Genomic DNA, 14,864 nt, shown 5'->3' on the forward strand with positions numbered 1-14,864 from the left:
TTTATTTTTTTTTAAAAACGCCTTTCTCTTTCCCAATGTTTGTTCCCTCCAAACATAGTCGCGCTTTAATCGCTGCTCCCATAACCACCCTTGCTGATGTCGGTGACAATTTGTTCTGAACAGCTTTTCGCCCGAAGCTTCGCGACCATTTGGATTGACCTTACCCATGCACACGTCAAGTTTCATCCTAGACGCCAGCGCTCGTTCCACCCCTGGCGGAGCATTTCACCTAGCTCCCACGGGTGTAGATTTCCGCCACTTCCCGCGCTCGCACAAGCCCGCGTTGCAGGCGAAACATTGCAATGGCGCCTTTTCGGAAGAGTGGTAATTACTGTTGTGTTGTTAACTGTCATAACAGCAATGTAACCACGAAAGGGTTGATGCCACCAGTGAAATTCTACTGATTCCCAACTAAATGGTACGAAAAAAGCAGACAGGCATGGATTACCGCAGTACGCCGAACAAAGTAAGTAAACAACTTTTTTTTTTCCTTTCGCCTGTCTGGTGCGTTGCGTCTTTTCGTTGTATAAACAACTTTTGTTCCATGCGCTAGCAGTGGTCAGAGTTCACGCGTGCCGAGAAATTGAATGTGTGCGCGGTGCGTTGAACATGACTACAGTTCATTCTTGCATCACCACTGCACCGTTCGATCGAGCTACTAGGAGATACACGCCCACGTCTTGGTCGCGCCGGCATTGGTGAAGCAGAAACAATTACTAGTGCTTCTGTCTCTTGACCACTGTTAAAAGTTACTAGGCTATTTACGCTGCCGCCGCTGTAGTGGACGTACTTGCTAAAGTTGTGTACGTATGTCGTATTTGTGCTTTGCCGTGATATATTTTGTATACTTCCGCATAGTGCTGATGGAAGTCCGTTGCCGCCAACAGAGACAACACGGATTTGTAGTGGACATTTTGTAGGAAACTGCAAGAATGACAGTAACCAACACCCGTCGTATGCGCCAACCATTTTTCCGGCGGCGTACAAGAAACGGACACCTGACCCAGAAGTGGCGCAGAGGTATGATGACCAGTGGAGCACAGGATTCAACGCACGTTTTAAATCATTTCGCCTCCGTGCCCTGCGAGAATTTGTACCGCGCGCGTCCTTGATAGTTAAGTAAGGCTAAAAATAGAAACTGTGCAGTACTGACTTTAGCCTGAATGCTGAAGTCAGTACTGAATGCTGAAATCCAGCATAGTCACTGGATTTCAGCGACTACGGTCGTTAAAACACAATCGAGACAATCCACGCTACTAGATTTTCAAACTAGAATATGTCGTAATGCAATTTGTGCCTCGGTGCACAAGAACAACAATGCCTAAAAAGCTGGCATAGAATCTCGAGGATAAAATGCCCCTCCCTGCACGTTCCCCACACCATGGCTGTGTCACCGTATCTGTGATAGATATTGTCTACAATACAGTTGATGAAAGCACAGACGAAACATAAACCTCGCAATGAATCGCTCGATGTAACCAGTGCCACATTTTTCTTAGGTGGAAATGGCGTTTTGCAAGGGCAGCCAGAACAAATTCTGCGGAGCGGCAGAATACTCCTCAAGTTGATTCAGCAATGTAAGATCAAGATACCACTGCTTGCCTGTGCTTCGATGACACACTTCTAAGTGATTTGGAATCACCAGAGATGCCTCTTGCACCCATCAGTGATGATGACCCTCAGCCTTCGGCAGGACCCTGTGAAACACTAGGACAGGCTCATCCAGTTACACAGGCTGATGCTGTAAGCATACGTTTTTGAGATATCGAATTTATTATTGTGTTTACCTGTGTTTTAACTCAAGCTGCCTACATTGAGCTTTGCATTAAATAATTGACAGTCTCTCTTATTTTTGCAAACCCCGCAGGCATGCCAAAAAAAGCCAGAATGCCGAGAAAACCTGATCATCCTCCTGTCAACAACAAACGGGACTGAGGCATCAACTCAAGTTTCTCACATTGAACAATGTGACAAGGTACAGTCATCACTACACACTTGCTGCGTTTATCCCATACTGCGGTGTTGGGTTACATCATAACGGTTGTAGCAGTAATTTAGAGGCAGACCTCGTATGAACACATCGAAGTATGCATTCCTAGTAATCAGAATATTTAGATCACTGTCATAATGGGTAAAAGCTGCCTTTTGGTGTCCGACATGGCCGATGGTCGCATAACACTTCATAGCTAATGCCTTCATATGGTATGTAACATCACCATGCATGTTGCATTAACTTGCCTGAATTCGTGCAAAATGTGCTGATAGGCACAATTTATCACCACTACAACAAAGTTCTCCCTCGTCATGCAGCCACCATTTGTGACTCTTATCGAAGCACAGATGTATGTACGAATATTTTATCACATGACATACCATTGTTAATGCACCAACACTAATGCATGGGTTTGCTACACTGATCAATGACGTGGGCCTTTATATGCGACCTCCTAAGCCCATGAAGAATGGCCACTTATAAGCAACTTTATTTTCTTAAAGTTATCATTACAACTATACAATTAATAGATATGGCCTGAAAGTGCAGCTTACTGCATGAATATTTGCTAAAGAGCCTACCTACTCATATTTGTGCTGATTGTGTGAAGTCAAGAGCAGCGGCAAGTACACGTGGAGTGGAGCCTGTACGCTAACTTGTCAAAAAGCCCGCTTGTACAATCTGGGGAAGAGGGACAGGAGAGGACTTGTACTACCGAACGCCGAGTTATCTCTGCCGCTTCACCCCTAGAAGCATCCGTCTCTCTCTCCACCAACAAAGATGGGCTGTTAAGAGCAAGGGGATGGAGAGAACAGCACACAATTTTTCAAGGGATGTTTGCCGCTGAAATTTTGGCACTGGCTAAGGGTTGCTCCGTTGTAGCATTTTTGTTCTCTTTATCTACGTAATCCTCCGCTTGACTTTAGTGTACATTTGCTTGCTATGCCGTCTAAAACATGGCAGTATGTATAAATAACCGTATGTATAAATGAAACCGCAACTAGGTTGATCACAGAAGGAGGAATTGAAGTGGGAGGTAAGGCATCAAGGCAACCAGTAGGTAAGCTCTCCCAAGAAACAAAGGACCTAATAAAGAAACGACAAAACATGAAAATGTCCAACTCGAGAGATCAGATAGAATTCGCTGAACTGCCCAAACTGATCAACAAGAAGAAAGTAAGGGATATTCGAAATTATAACGTGGGAAAGATTGAGGAAGCCGTGAAATATGGACGCAACATTAAAACAGTAAGAAGAAAGCTTGGCATAAGACAAGGCAAGATGTATGCACTGAAAGGTAAGCATGGAAATATCATCAGCAATTTCGATGATATAGTAAAAGCAGCGGAAGAATTCTATACTGAACTGTACAGTTCCCAAAGCAGCCAAGCTACTTTAATTCGAAGTAGTGAAGAACAGAATGCAGAGGCTCCTCCTATAACTAGCGATGAAGTTAGAAGGGCCTTGAAAGACATGACCAGGGGAAAAGCTGCTGGAGAAGATGGAATAACAGTAGATTTAATCAAAGATGGAGGAGATATCATGCTTGAAAAGCTTGCGGCCCTTTGTACGCAATGCCTCACAACTTCAAGTGTACCAGAGAGCTGGAAGAACGGCAACATTATACTTATCCATAAGAAGGGAGACGTTAAGGAATTGAAGAATTATAGACCCATGAGCTAGCTTTCAGTACTGTATAAAATATTCACCAAGATAATTTCCAATAGAATCAGGGCAACACTTGACTTCAGCCAACCAAAAGAACAGGCTGGCTTCAGGAAGGGATATTCTACGGTGGATCATATCCATGTCATCAATCAAGTAATCGAGAAATCTGCGGAGTACAATCAACCGAATGCCTTAGGATGATCCGTGAGAAGGATTCACTGTATCATAAGTTTGTCAGAACGAGGAACCCTGACGATTTTGCAGCCTTTAGGAAATACAGGAACTATGTTACAAAATTTGTACGGAATGCTAAAAAGCTATATTACGAGAACCTGTTTCATGAGGTGAGTAATCGGAGCAGTTTATTATGGCGCGAAATTAAAAAGCTCTTGCATTCCGATGCCCGCAATAGTGTTGACCTTGCACTCGTAGTTGAGGATAGAACACTAAGAGGCAAAGAATTAGCAAATGTGTTTAATGATTATTTCACATGTCTGGAAAAAAGTACTCACGACAAATCAGTAACCAACTATTTAGGCACACGCAACGCACATACAGCTTTTCTTCAACCTACAGATCCACATGAAGTTTACACGACATTCATGTCATTAAAAAATAGTAAATCCCGTGATGTGAACGGGCTTCAAATAAGACCTGTTAAGTTCGTGCTTAAGCGAAGGTATGAAGTAACAGCGCGTAATGAACAAGGACGAGAAAGGAACGAAGACCACAGGACAAGCGCTGACTGCCAACTGAATGTTTATTGCAAGAAAACCAGCCTTTTTTATACATACTCAAAATACATGCGCACATCAAACACTCGCTAATCACAATGCCAATCTTTCTTTCAAGAAGTTTATTTCTTTCTCCGATAGTAGAAGAGAAGGCGAACTGAGACAATTGTCACCTTCGATGCTGATGAAAAAGGCCTCTAAAATTTCTCTTTCCTTCTTAGATTTTCCTTTTCCTATAAATTTCGTTTGATTAAACATCGGAGCGCATGCATGTTTTTTACAATGGTCAGCTAAATGGCTACCATATCCGTTCTTTATATTGTTGCAGTGTTGTCGAGCACGATCATTGAAACATTGTCCGGTTTGACCTATGTAAACTTTTCCACAATTCAAGGGAATCTGATACACTACGTTACTTGTGCAATCAGACAAAAATCGGGTTTTGTGATTGACAGTGCAAGTGGGGGGCCTGTATCTTGATTTCATGCGTGCACAAATCGAAGACAGCTTGCAAGGGGCGTTGAAAAGCAAGTTGACATTATGCCTGTTTGAAACTTTCTTAAGGTTGTGTGATAGCTTGTGCACGTACGGAACAACGTGCACTGGTCTCCTGTCTTGATTGTTGTCTTTATTGCCTGGTTCTGTTTTTGCTCTCTGCAAGATTGTCTCACACACAGATGTGATGACATGTTGGGGAAAGCCTGCATCTCTTAACCTTGCCAGCTGACTCATCAGGCTACGCTCACATTCGTGCACGCACGACTTATTTAATGCTGCCTTGATACACGTGGTGGCTATGCCCCTCTTAATTAGTTTTGTCTGTGCGCTGTCATATGGCAACAAGGTTTTCTTGGATCTAGGCTGATAGGTCCAGCATATATGCTTACTTGATGAAAAGTATAGGTTAATGTCAAGGAATTGAATTCTGTTATTGATTGGCAACTCGTGCGTGAACTTGAGTCCTCCCGAAGATTTGATGAAAATGTCTAGAATGTTATTAACTTGGTGCAGTGAACGGGTGCAATCGCTGTTCTTCATAACAACTAGGTAATCGTCAACGTACCTGAACACTTGTGTTACAGGCGTGTCTACTAACTTATCGGCGATAGCATTGTCAAGAGATGATAAAAATATGTCACATAAAATCGGAGCTATGGCTGAACCTATACAGATTCCGGTTCGCTGTATGAAAAAATGGCTTTCAAATTCGATGACCGTCGAATTAAGATAAAATTCTAGCACAAATGAGGTAGCCCCGCTTGGGGGCGCAAAAATTCCAGACCATGTCGAGAAAATTCTGAAGAAAGGACCGAAGTACAGTTTTCAGCCACGGTTGAACGCACCGCAGCTTCTTGCCATGGGTAGGAGCATTGGAGACAAAGCGGACGGCCAAGACCGCGAGCGAGTCATCGGCGAGGCAGTGGACTGTATTCTCAAGCATGCCCCCAGGAAGAATTCAGGAACAGCGCCCTTGAAAAAAGTTGTCACCTGCCTAAAGAAAGATGCACTTCAAGTAATACAGGCAGACAAAGAAGGTGGTTTTGTCGTTCTGCCCGAAACGTTAATGAAAGAGAAATCTAGACACGCTGTTGTGAAGAACTTTAAAGAAATTTCATTCGAACCGAAGAAACAGAAGAAAGTCGCCCTGAAGCTACTCAAGGATATGCACCTGAACTCGTTGAGGCAGCTTGTCAACACAGCAGATGCAGAATTCTTGGAAGTGTTCTTCACATGCAAAACGCATAAGCCTGATCACCCTCTTAGGGTAATTGTATCCGAGAAGGCATCTTGGCAGTGCCATCTGGGGAAGTTTCTACAAACTCATCTCAAAAAGCTGCCGCTAAAGGACCCATTCCTGGTAAGAAGTTCTGATGAAGTTATTTTGGCAATCAAAGAATCTCAAGGGACTGATCAAACTGCTTTTTCAATAGATGTCGAGGACTTGTATTATTCAGTGCCGCATGATGGTCTTAGGTCAGCTGTGCGTGAAAGAATGGAGGATATTGGGGAAGTGAAATTTCAGAATTCTGTGGGCCTTAGCAGCAACAACTTTTTAGCGCTTTTAGAATTTTATCTTAATTCGACGGTCATCGAATTTGAAAGCCATTTTTTCATACAGCGAACCGGAATCTGTATAGGTTCAGCCATAGCTCCGATTTTATGTGACATATTTTTATCATCTCTTGACAATGCTATCGCCGATAAGTTAGTAGACACGCCTGTAACACAAGTGTTCAGGTACGTTGACGATTACCTAGTTGTTATGAAGAACAGCGATTGCACCCGTTCACTGCACCAAGTTAATAACATTCTAGACATTTTCATCAAATCTTCGGGAGGACTCAAGTTCACGCACGAGTTGCCGATCAATAACAGAATTCAATTCCTTGACATTAACCTATACTTTTCATCAAGTAAGCATATATGCTGGACCTATCAGCCTAGATCCAAGAAAACCTTGTTGCCATATGACAGCGCACAGACAAAACTAATTAAGAGGGGCATAGCCACCACGTGTATCAAGGCAGCATTAAATAAGTCGTGCGTGCACGAATGTGAGCGTAGCCTGATGAGTCAGCTGGCAAGGTTAAGAGATGCAGGCTTTCCCCAACATGTCATCACATCTGTGTGTGAGACAATCTTGCAGAGAGCAAAAACAGAACCAGGCAATAAAGACAACAATCAAGACAGGAGACCAGTGCACGTTGTTCCGTACGTGCACAAGCTATCACACAACCTTAAGAAAGTTTCAAACAGGCATAATGTCAACTTGCTTTTCAACGCCCCTTGCAAGCTGTCTTCGATTTGTGCACGCATGAAACCAAGATACAGGCCCCCCACTTGCACTGTCAATCACAAAACCCGATTTTTGTCTGATTGCACAAGTAACGTAGTGTATCAGATTCCCTTGAATTGTGGAAAAGTTTACATAGGTCAAACCGGACAATGTTTCAATGATCGTGCTCGACAACACTGCAACAATGTAAAGAACGGATATGGTAGCCGACCATTGTAAAAAACATGCATGCGCTCCGATGTTTAATCAAACGAAATTTATAGGAAAAGGAAAATCTAAGAAGGAAAGAGAAATTTTAGAGGCCTTTTTCATCAGCATCGAAGGTGACAATTGTGTCAGTTCGCCTTCTCTTCTACTATCGGAGAAAGAAATAAACTTCTTGAAAGAAAGATTGGCATTGTGATTAGCGAGTGTTTGATGTGCGCATGTATTTTGAGTATGTATAAAAAAGGCTGGTTTTCTTGCAATAAACATTCAGTTGGCAGTCAGTGCTTGTCCTGTGGTGTTCGTTCCTTTCTCGTCCTTGTTCATTACGCGCTGTTACTTCATACCTTCGCTCTACTATGAACCAACTAGCCCTCATCAAGTTGTTACTAATGCAGAGTTCGTGCTTGATCTCTTGCTACCAGTACTTACTCATATTTTTAACCTATCACTGTCAACTGGAATTTTTCCTGAAAAAATGCAACACGCGAAAGTTACAGTCCTATTCAAATCCGGTGACAAAAATATGCTGTCGAATTACAGGCCAGTCTCAGTACTGCCTGTCCTGTCCAAGGGACTAGAAAAAGTTATTTGTAAAAGATTAAAGTAATTTTGTGATAAAGAATCCATCATATCCAATAAGTAATTTGGGTTCCGTGCGGGAATGTCAACTGAATTGGCTCTGCTAACCCAAAAAGAATTCATTTTAAATGGCTTTGAAAATGAGGAACCAAGCCTAGGAATTTTTGTGGACTACTCTAAAGCATTTGATAGGCTAAATCATCAGACTTTGCTTACTAAACTAGAGCATTATGGGTTTCGGGTTTTGAAGCTCTTACAATCTTATCTGAACCACAGAAAACAACTCGTTTCAATTTCATCAGAAGACTGACGTCTCTGGGAAATTACACAGGGCGTTCCCCAGGGAAGTATACTAGGGCCAGTATTATTTATTATATATGTTAACGACATTGTCAACATATCTAATGACGCGAACTTTATAATTTATGCGGACGACAGCAGCCTCTTTTTTCAGTCTCGTAATATCGGCAATCTCTCATTGCTGGCAAATGCCACACTGAAAGAATTGGCCGAATTGAGCAAGGTCAACGCTCTCAAATTAAATACAACAAAAACAAAAGCTGCTATTTTTGCACCTCCTCAAAAGCATCTGAGTGAGACATACTGTTGCAGGTTGGCTCCGAAGTAATTGAACTTGTTCCTAACATCAAAACCTTGGGTGTTATATTTAATCAAAAATTAACGTGGAATGAACATGTGGAACTTATTGCATCCCGTTTAGCCAAAGCTTGCGGCGTGCTTTGTAGACTCCGTGAGACGATACCATCTAAAGTTAAGCTGATCCTTTATAATTCCCTATTCTCATCTCATTTAATGTATTGCCACCTTATGTGGGGTACCACGTCAAAGCAAAATATCACTAAATTATTACTGCTACAAAAAAAGGCTGTTCGTCATATCGCAAACGCGCCATTCGACGCACATACATCTGAACTATTTTCGAAGTTTAATACCATTTGTCTACCAAGTTGATATGAAGTTAACCTTGCCCTTAAAAAACAGAGGTATTTTAAGAACACCAATGAAGCGTTCTTGGGTTTGTGCAACCTAACAGAACAAACAGATATATCCTACAACATTAGGGAAAGAAAGAGATGGCTGCTACCACTCTCCCGTACGAATTATGGATCAAATCGTTTAACCCATCGCGTTCTATCATATATCTGAAATTACTAGGAAAACAATACGAGACTTCCTAATTCAAATTGAGTAATTATTTTCATAGCGTTCCTTTGGCTATGAGAAGTCACTACTTACCTCTTTTAATTAGGTGGTTTTACGTTTTAATAACATGCAAGAATACTAGTGTTTCTATGCAGTTATACATCTGTACTTCAACCAGAATTACAAGAACTTTTTTTCTTTTTCACCATGTGTAACATTTTCGCATATAGGATGTAACCTGCAAGACAATTATACACACCTTTATTTGCTGTCTGTGTTCTCGTATGCTAATAGAATGTAATATGATAAATTTTAACCCTTCAACAATCAAAAATAATTATGTATATCTGATATATACCGTATATTCATATATGTCATTTGTACTGACTAAACACACTGCTTTGTAACGCTGATTGTACATTTCACCTTAGACATTTTTACTTATACTCTGTCATTGATTGTACATTGCGCACACTAAAGTGTACAAACTTTATTTTATTATGCCCCCGTTGTCATAAATATGGGCAAGAAGCTTGTCAAGCTGCAAACACGCAGCTTTTAGTTCTTGTCCCAGCGTTCATTTTTTGTAAATGAATGAATGCGAAAATAAAGATTGATTGAACCTCTCTATATGGCTTTCATAGATTATGAAAAGGCATTTGATTCAGTAGAGATATCAGTAGTCATACAGGCATTGCGTAATCAAAGAGTACAGGAGCATACGTGAATATCTTAGCAAACATATACAAGGATTCCACAGCTACCTTGATTCTCCACAAGAAAAGTGGAAAGTTACCTATCAAGAAAGGAGTCAGGCAAGGAGACACAATCTCTCCAATGCTATTCACTGCATGCTTAGAAGGAGTATTCAAGCTCTTAGATTGAGGAGGCTTAGGAGTGAGGATCAACGGCGAATATCTCAGCAACCTTAGGTTTGCAGATGACATTGTCCTATTCAGCAACAATGGAGACGAATTACACGAAATTATTGAGGACCTTAATCGAGAACGTGTAAGAATTGGGTTGAAGATAAATATGCAGAAGACAAAGATAATGTTCAATAGCCTGGCAAGGGACCAAGAATTCAGGATCGTCAGTGAGCCTCTAGAGTCTGTAAAGGAGTACGTTTATCTAGGTTAATTACTCACAAGGGACCCTGATCATGAGGAAGAAATTTACAGAAGAATAAAATTGGGTTGGAGTGCATACGGCAGACATTGCCAAATCTTGAGTGGGAGTTTACCACTGTCGCTGAAAAGAAAAGTGTACAATCATTGCATTCTACCGGTGCTAACATATGGGGCAGAAACTTGGAGAACAAGTTAAGGACCGCACAAAGAGCGATGGAACGAAAAATCTTTGGACTAACGTTAAGAGACATGGAAGAGAGCGGTGTGGATCAGAGAACAAACAGGGATAGCCGATATTCTAGTTGACATTAAGCGCAAGAAATGGAGCTGGGCAGGCCATGTCATACGTAGGATGGATAACCGGTGGACCATTAGGGTTACAGAATGGATACCAAGAGAAGGGAAGCGCCGTCGACGTCGGCAGAAAACCAGATGGGTTGACGAAGTTAGGAAATTTGCTGGCTCAAGTTGGAATACGCTAGCGCAAAACAGGGGTGATTGGAGATCGCAGGGAGAGGCCTTCGTCCTGCAGTGGACATAAATATAGGCTGATGATGATGATGATGATGTCTAAATAAGATGGAAGTCAAGGCTGCATGCTTTATAAGTCTAGATTTGCATGAAATACTGTAAATGTAAACTTCATGTACAATTAATTACAGAAAATTTAATGGAAAAAGTTTACTAAGTTGAGTATAACAACATGACTGGTAATACTTGAGACAACACAGGTTGACAACACAGATTGACTAATAAAGCTTGTTGCTGGGCTAGTCGGTTCACGTTATACCTTAGACCATATCCTATCCACAGAGTGATCCACAGAGTGACATAGCTATTTTGAAACACAGATCATGCTCAGAAAGTCAGAAATGTCTTCATAGCTGCTAGTCAATCTGTTGTACCTTAGACCATATGGTCACTTAGTGCAAATAATGATGGAGAGACGGGGTCAAGGGGAGCGCCAACTTTCGACTGTTTATTCATTTTTTTCACTTATTATATATGCACAGACATCCTCAGAATACAGAAAAACATCATGCGCGCATCGTGCAAATCACAACCATTTATGAGAATATCTTTCTCCGCTTGCAAGAGAGAAACTGACGTATCACTGATACATGATGGCCAACGTGCCTTAATATGAAATGCCTCTAACAACTCACCTGCCGTGGCGTCCTTGCTTTTATCCAGAATCCGCACCTTATCCAGACGTACCCCTATTGCAAAACCCAGTATCCAGTGCCATGCCTGATTATGGGCCCAGTGTCGCGCGCTGGATGCTGGGACGCTGGCAAGGCGCGTCATACTGGAAGGCGCTGGGTGCTGGTGCGAAATGCAGCTCTAGAGCGAGAAATACGCTGTGCCCTGGCTACCTTGTACATTTTTCGAGTACAAAAAGAAACAGAGAGCGTTGTAATGCAATAAAAAAAGAAAAAAAAACTGTAAAACGAAAAAAAAAACACTAGGATTCGAACCTGCGACCTTCACATCCGAATCTTAATGCCTTACCAGTACGCCACGCCGGTTTGTGATTACCGATTCATATTTTGCCATGTCAACGCGCAGACACAGTTGCAGCTTTGCACAGACGTTTCGCACAGACATGGTAGATGCAATATCGCTTTCAACTAAAACTTACGCCTCTGTGAGAAAGAAAAATTTGTTGTCCGTATTGCATAATATGCCTGGAAGTGCTGTAACACTGATTTGCTTTTGCGATTGGCATATTAATTACGAAAAAGCGTTAAATGAACCGCCGACGCAGGATGTTGTACGGGCTGTTACTGCCGATTTTAACAGCCGTTTCTTGTTCTTCGCGCAAGGGTAATGCAGCATTTCCATAGCTCGACAATGCTTTTCAATCGACACGTATGTTTAGTCACATATCTCCGTCAGAGAAGCGGTCGGTTAATGCGGCTGGCAGCCTTCGGCGACGGCACATATAGGTATGTTTATAACACGTCATATCGGCGCTCATCGCTTGTTGTACGGACACTGTAGACGCGAAAGAATGGTCTGTTTAAAAACACCGATGGGAAAGCTGAACTAGAGAGTGATTTATCATCGTTATACTTGTTGATTCCTCAGCCCAGACGGGCCGATAGAGTGTAGACCGACTCGGCGGGTACGGTAGGCCTAACCTTCGGTGGAAGCGAACGATCTCGGTGTGGGTACCTGGCGAATGCGAAAACGTTTGTATTTGAGCTTCAGAACCTTTCAACTATTATTTTTAGTACACCAGGGAAAGTGGAAGCGCACGAATCGCAGCAGCTTTGTTGTCGGTGCGATAATATCAATCAGCGGCAGGCTTCCTGAGGTCCGTTCGAACGCGTCTTAACGGCTGCTGGGTTTCGTGTCGACTGTACAACACTGCGACAACTCGCAGTCATCGGTTGCGTACAAACTACTAGAAAACTAGGCGTTATCTGCGTTTGCGTAATTTCGTTCGCAAATACAGCTATGCGCAGAGTCAACAGGGAAATGTACAAAGTAAAAGTGATCTGAAGTGTTCAAGAAACTGATCTGAAGTTTCAGTGATCTGAAATTGATGAAGGTGACCTGTAGATAAAACTGAAACACGAACTATTTTTAGAAGGTAAACATGGAGCACATTTGCCGTCCCACGGCAGTTTACGTTATTGCGAGCCACATCTGGATATAAGGTGCACATTCTGGGAGGCCACGGCACGTGAGTTAGAGGCCTTTCATATTAAGGCACGTGGGCCATCATGTTTATCTCTCTTGCAAGCGGAGAAAAGATTTTTTTATATAAATGGTTGTGATTTTCACGATGCGCGTTTGATGTTTTTTCTGTATACGGAGCATGTCTGTGCCTAGATAATAAGTGAAACAAGAAATGAATAAACAGTCGAAAGTTGGCGCTCCCCTTGACCTCGTCCCTCCTTCATTATTAGCGCTAAGCGACCATATGGTCAAAGGCATAACATATTGACTAGCAGCTATGAAGACATTTCTGAACATGATCTGTGCTTCAAGATAGCTATATCACTCTGTGCATAGGCTGGAAAGGCTACATTGTTCTTAAAATAGTCACTTAGAAGCTTCTAAAAAATTTGCTTATTAAGGCAGTATTTTAAATGTTTTCTGTTGCTTTTGTAGGTCACTGGGACTGATGGAAGCTGGAAGAGGAAGTGTGAATTCTTTGGATTTCAGACAATTAAGCAAAAGAAGACTGCTTTGCGAGATATATACGCGGATTTACCATAGAGGTCTTTAGTCTTTTGCTCAATGTTCTGCCACAGCCCAGCTATCGAAGCACAGACGTGAGGACAAGCTTTGTCTTTTCTTTGCCAAGCTTAAGCTTGGGGTAAGCTTCAGTGCTTTAGCTGTGATTTTCGGAGTAGCTGCATCAACCGCATCAAGTTCATTTATAAAAACTCGACATACTTAGCCAGCCTTGAAGGAATGGGCATTTGTGCCACCAAGGGCTATCATGAAGCAGCCACAGCCATTCAAAGATAATTCTCCAGATTGCACATTTATTATCGACTGCCCAGAAGTTCGAACTTAAACGTCATCAAAGCCCGACTGCCAGCACATACGCTACTCTAATTACAAGGCAGGCTATACATAGAAGGTCCTCATTGCTAAATTCCAAACGGAATGATAACCTTTATGTCAGCGGTATAGGGTGGGCGGCAGACTGATTCCTTTATTACCCAGGACTCTGGTTTTCTGAACCTTGTACAAGAAGGTGACGTTATATTGAGCGATAAAGGTTTTCCGCGTGTCCGGACAGATGTGAAGGACAAAGGTAGTGTCATTTTGATTCCTCCCTTTAACTCAGGCAGTGGCCAACTTTATCAAGAAGACATGGATGCAACATATAAAATTACATCTGTGCGTATCCATATCGAGCGGTTTATTCGCAAACTGAAAGTGTACACGATCCTGCGCAACACAGTGACCTTGACTTTGGTGCCGCACATGTTCTCCGTATGTTCTGCCTTGGTCAACATGCAGCCACCGATAATTGGAAAAAATGAGTGCATTGTTTGTAATACTTTGCCAGTGAGTTTTGCATGCAAAGGGAATTTAACGCATAAATCAAGATTACCAGTGTTATGTCTTGCACACATGCTGGTGGAGTCATCATCATCATTAGCCTATGCTTATGTATCCCTGTCATCTCCAATTACCCATGTCTGATTCCAACTTGCGCCTGCAAATTTCCTAACTACATCGCCCCACCTAGTTTTCTGCCATCTTCGACTGTGCTTTCCTTCTCTTGGTATCTATTCTGTAACTCTAATGCTCCACCGGTTATCCATCCTACGCATTACATGGCCTACCCAGCTCCATTTTTTTTCTAGTGGAGTACAAAGTTACAAATGTGGCATCGTGATGCACCGGCACATTTTCGTTTCTCAATTTTCAACAAGATCTCATGTAGTTTACTCATCTGTAAAGCGTTTTTAGTTGTGTGCTGGGTGCACAGCGTGATTGAGTTACGTTATTGTGCCCTGCAATATTACTTTGTCTCTACTGTATACACAATTGTTTTCGTTTGCATATTATGGCCTGTGCCTTCAATACAGATTTCATTTACCAGTGCAGTCACCCTGTCC

The sequence above is a fragment of the Dermacentor silvarum genome, chromosome 7, assembly GCF_013339745.2.
Source record: "Dermacentor silvarum isolate Dsil-2018 chromosome 7, BIME_Dsil_1.4, whole genome shotgun sequence".
Classification (NCBI taxonomy): domain Eukaryota; kingdom Metazoa; phylum Arthropoda; class Arachnida; order Ixodida; family Ixodidae; genus Dermacentor; species Dermacentor silvarum.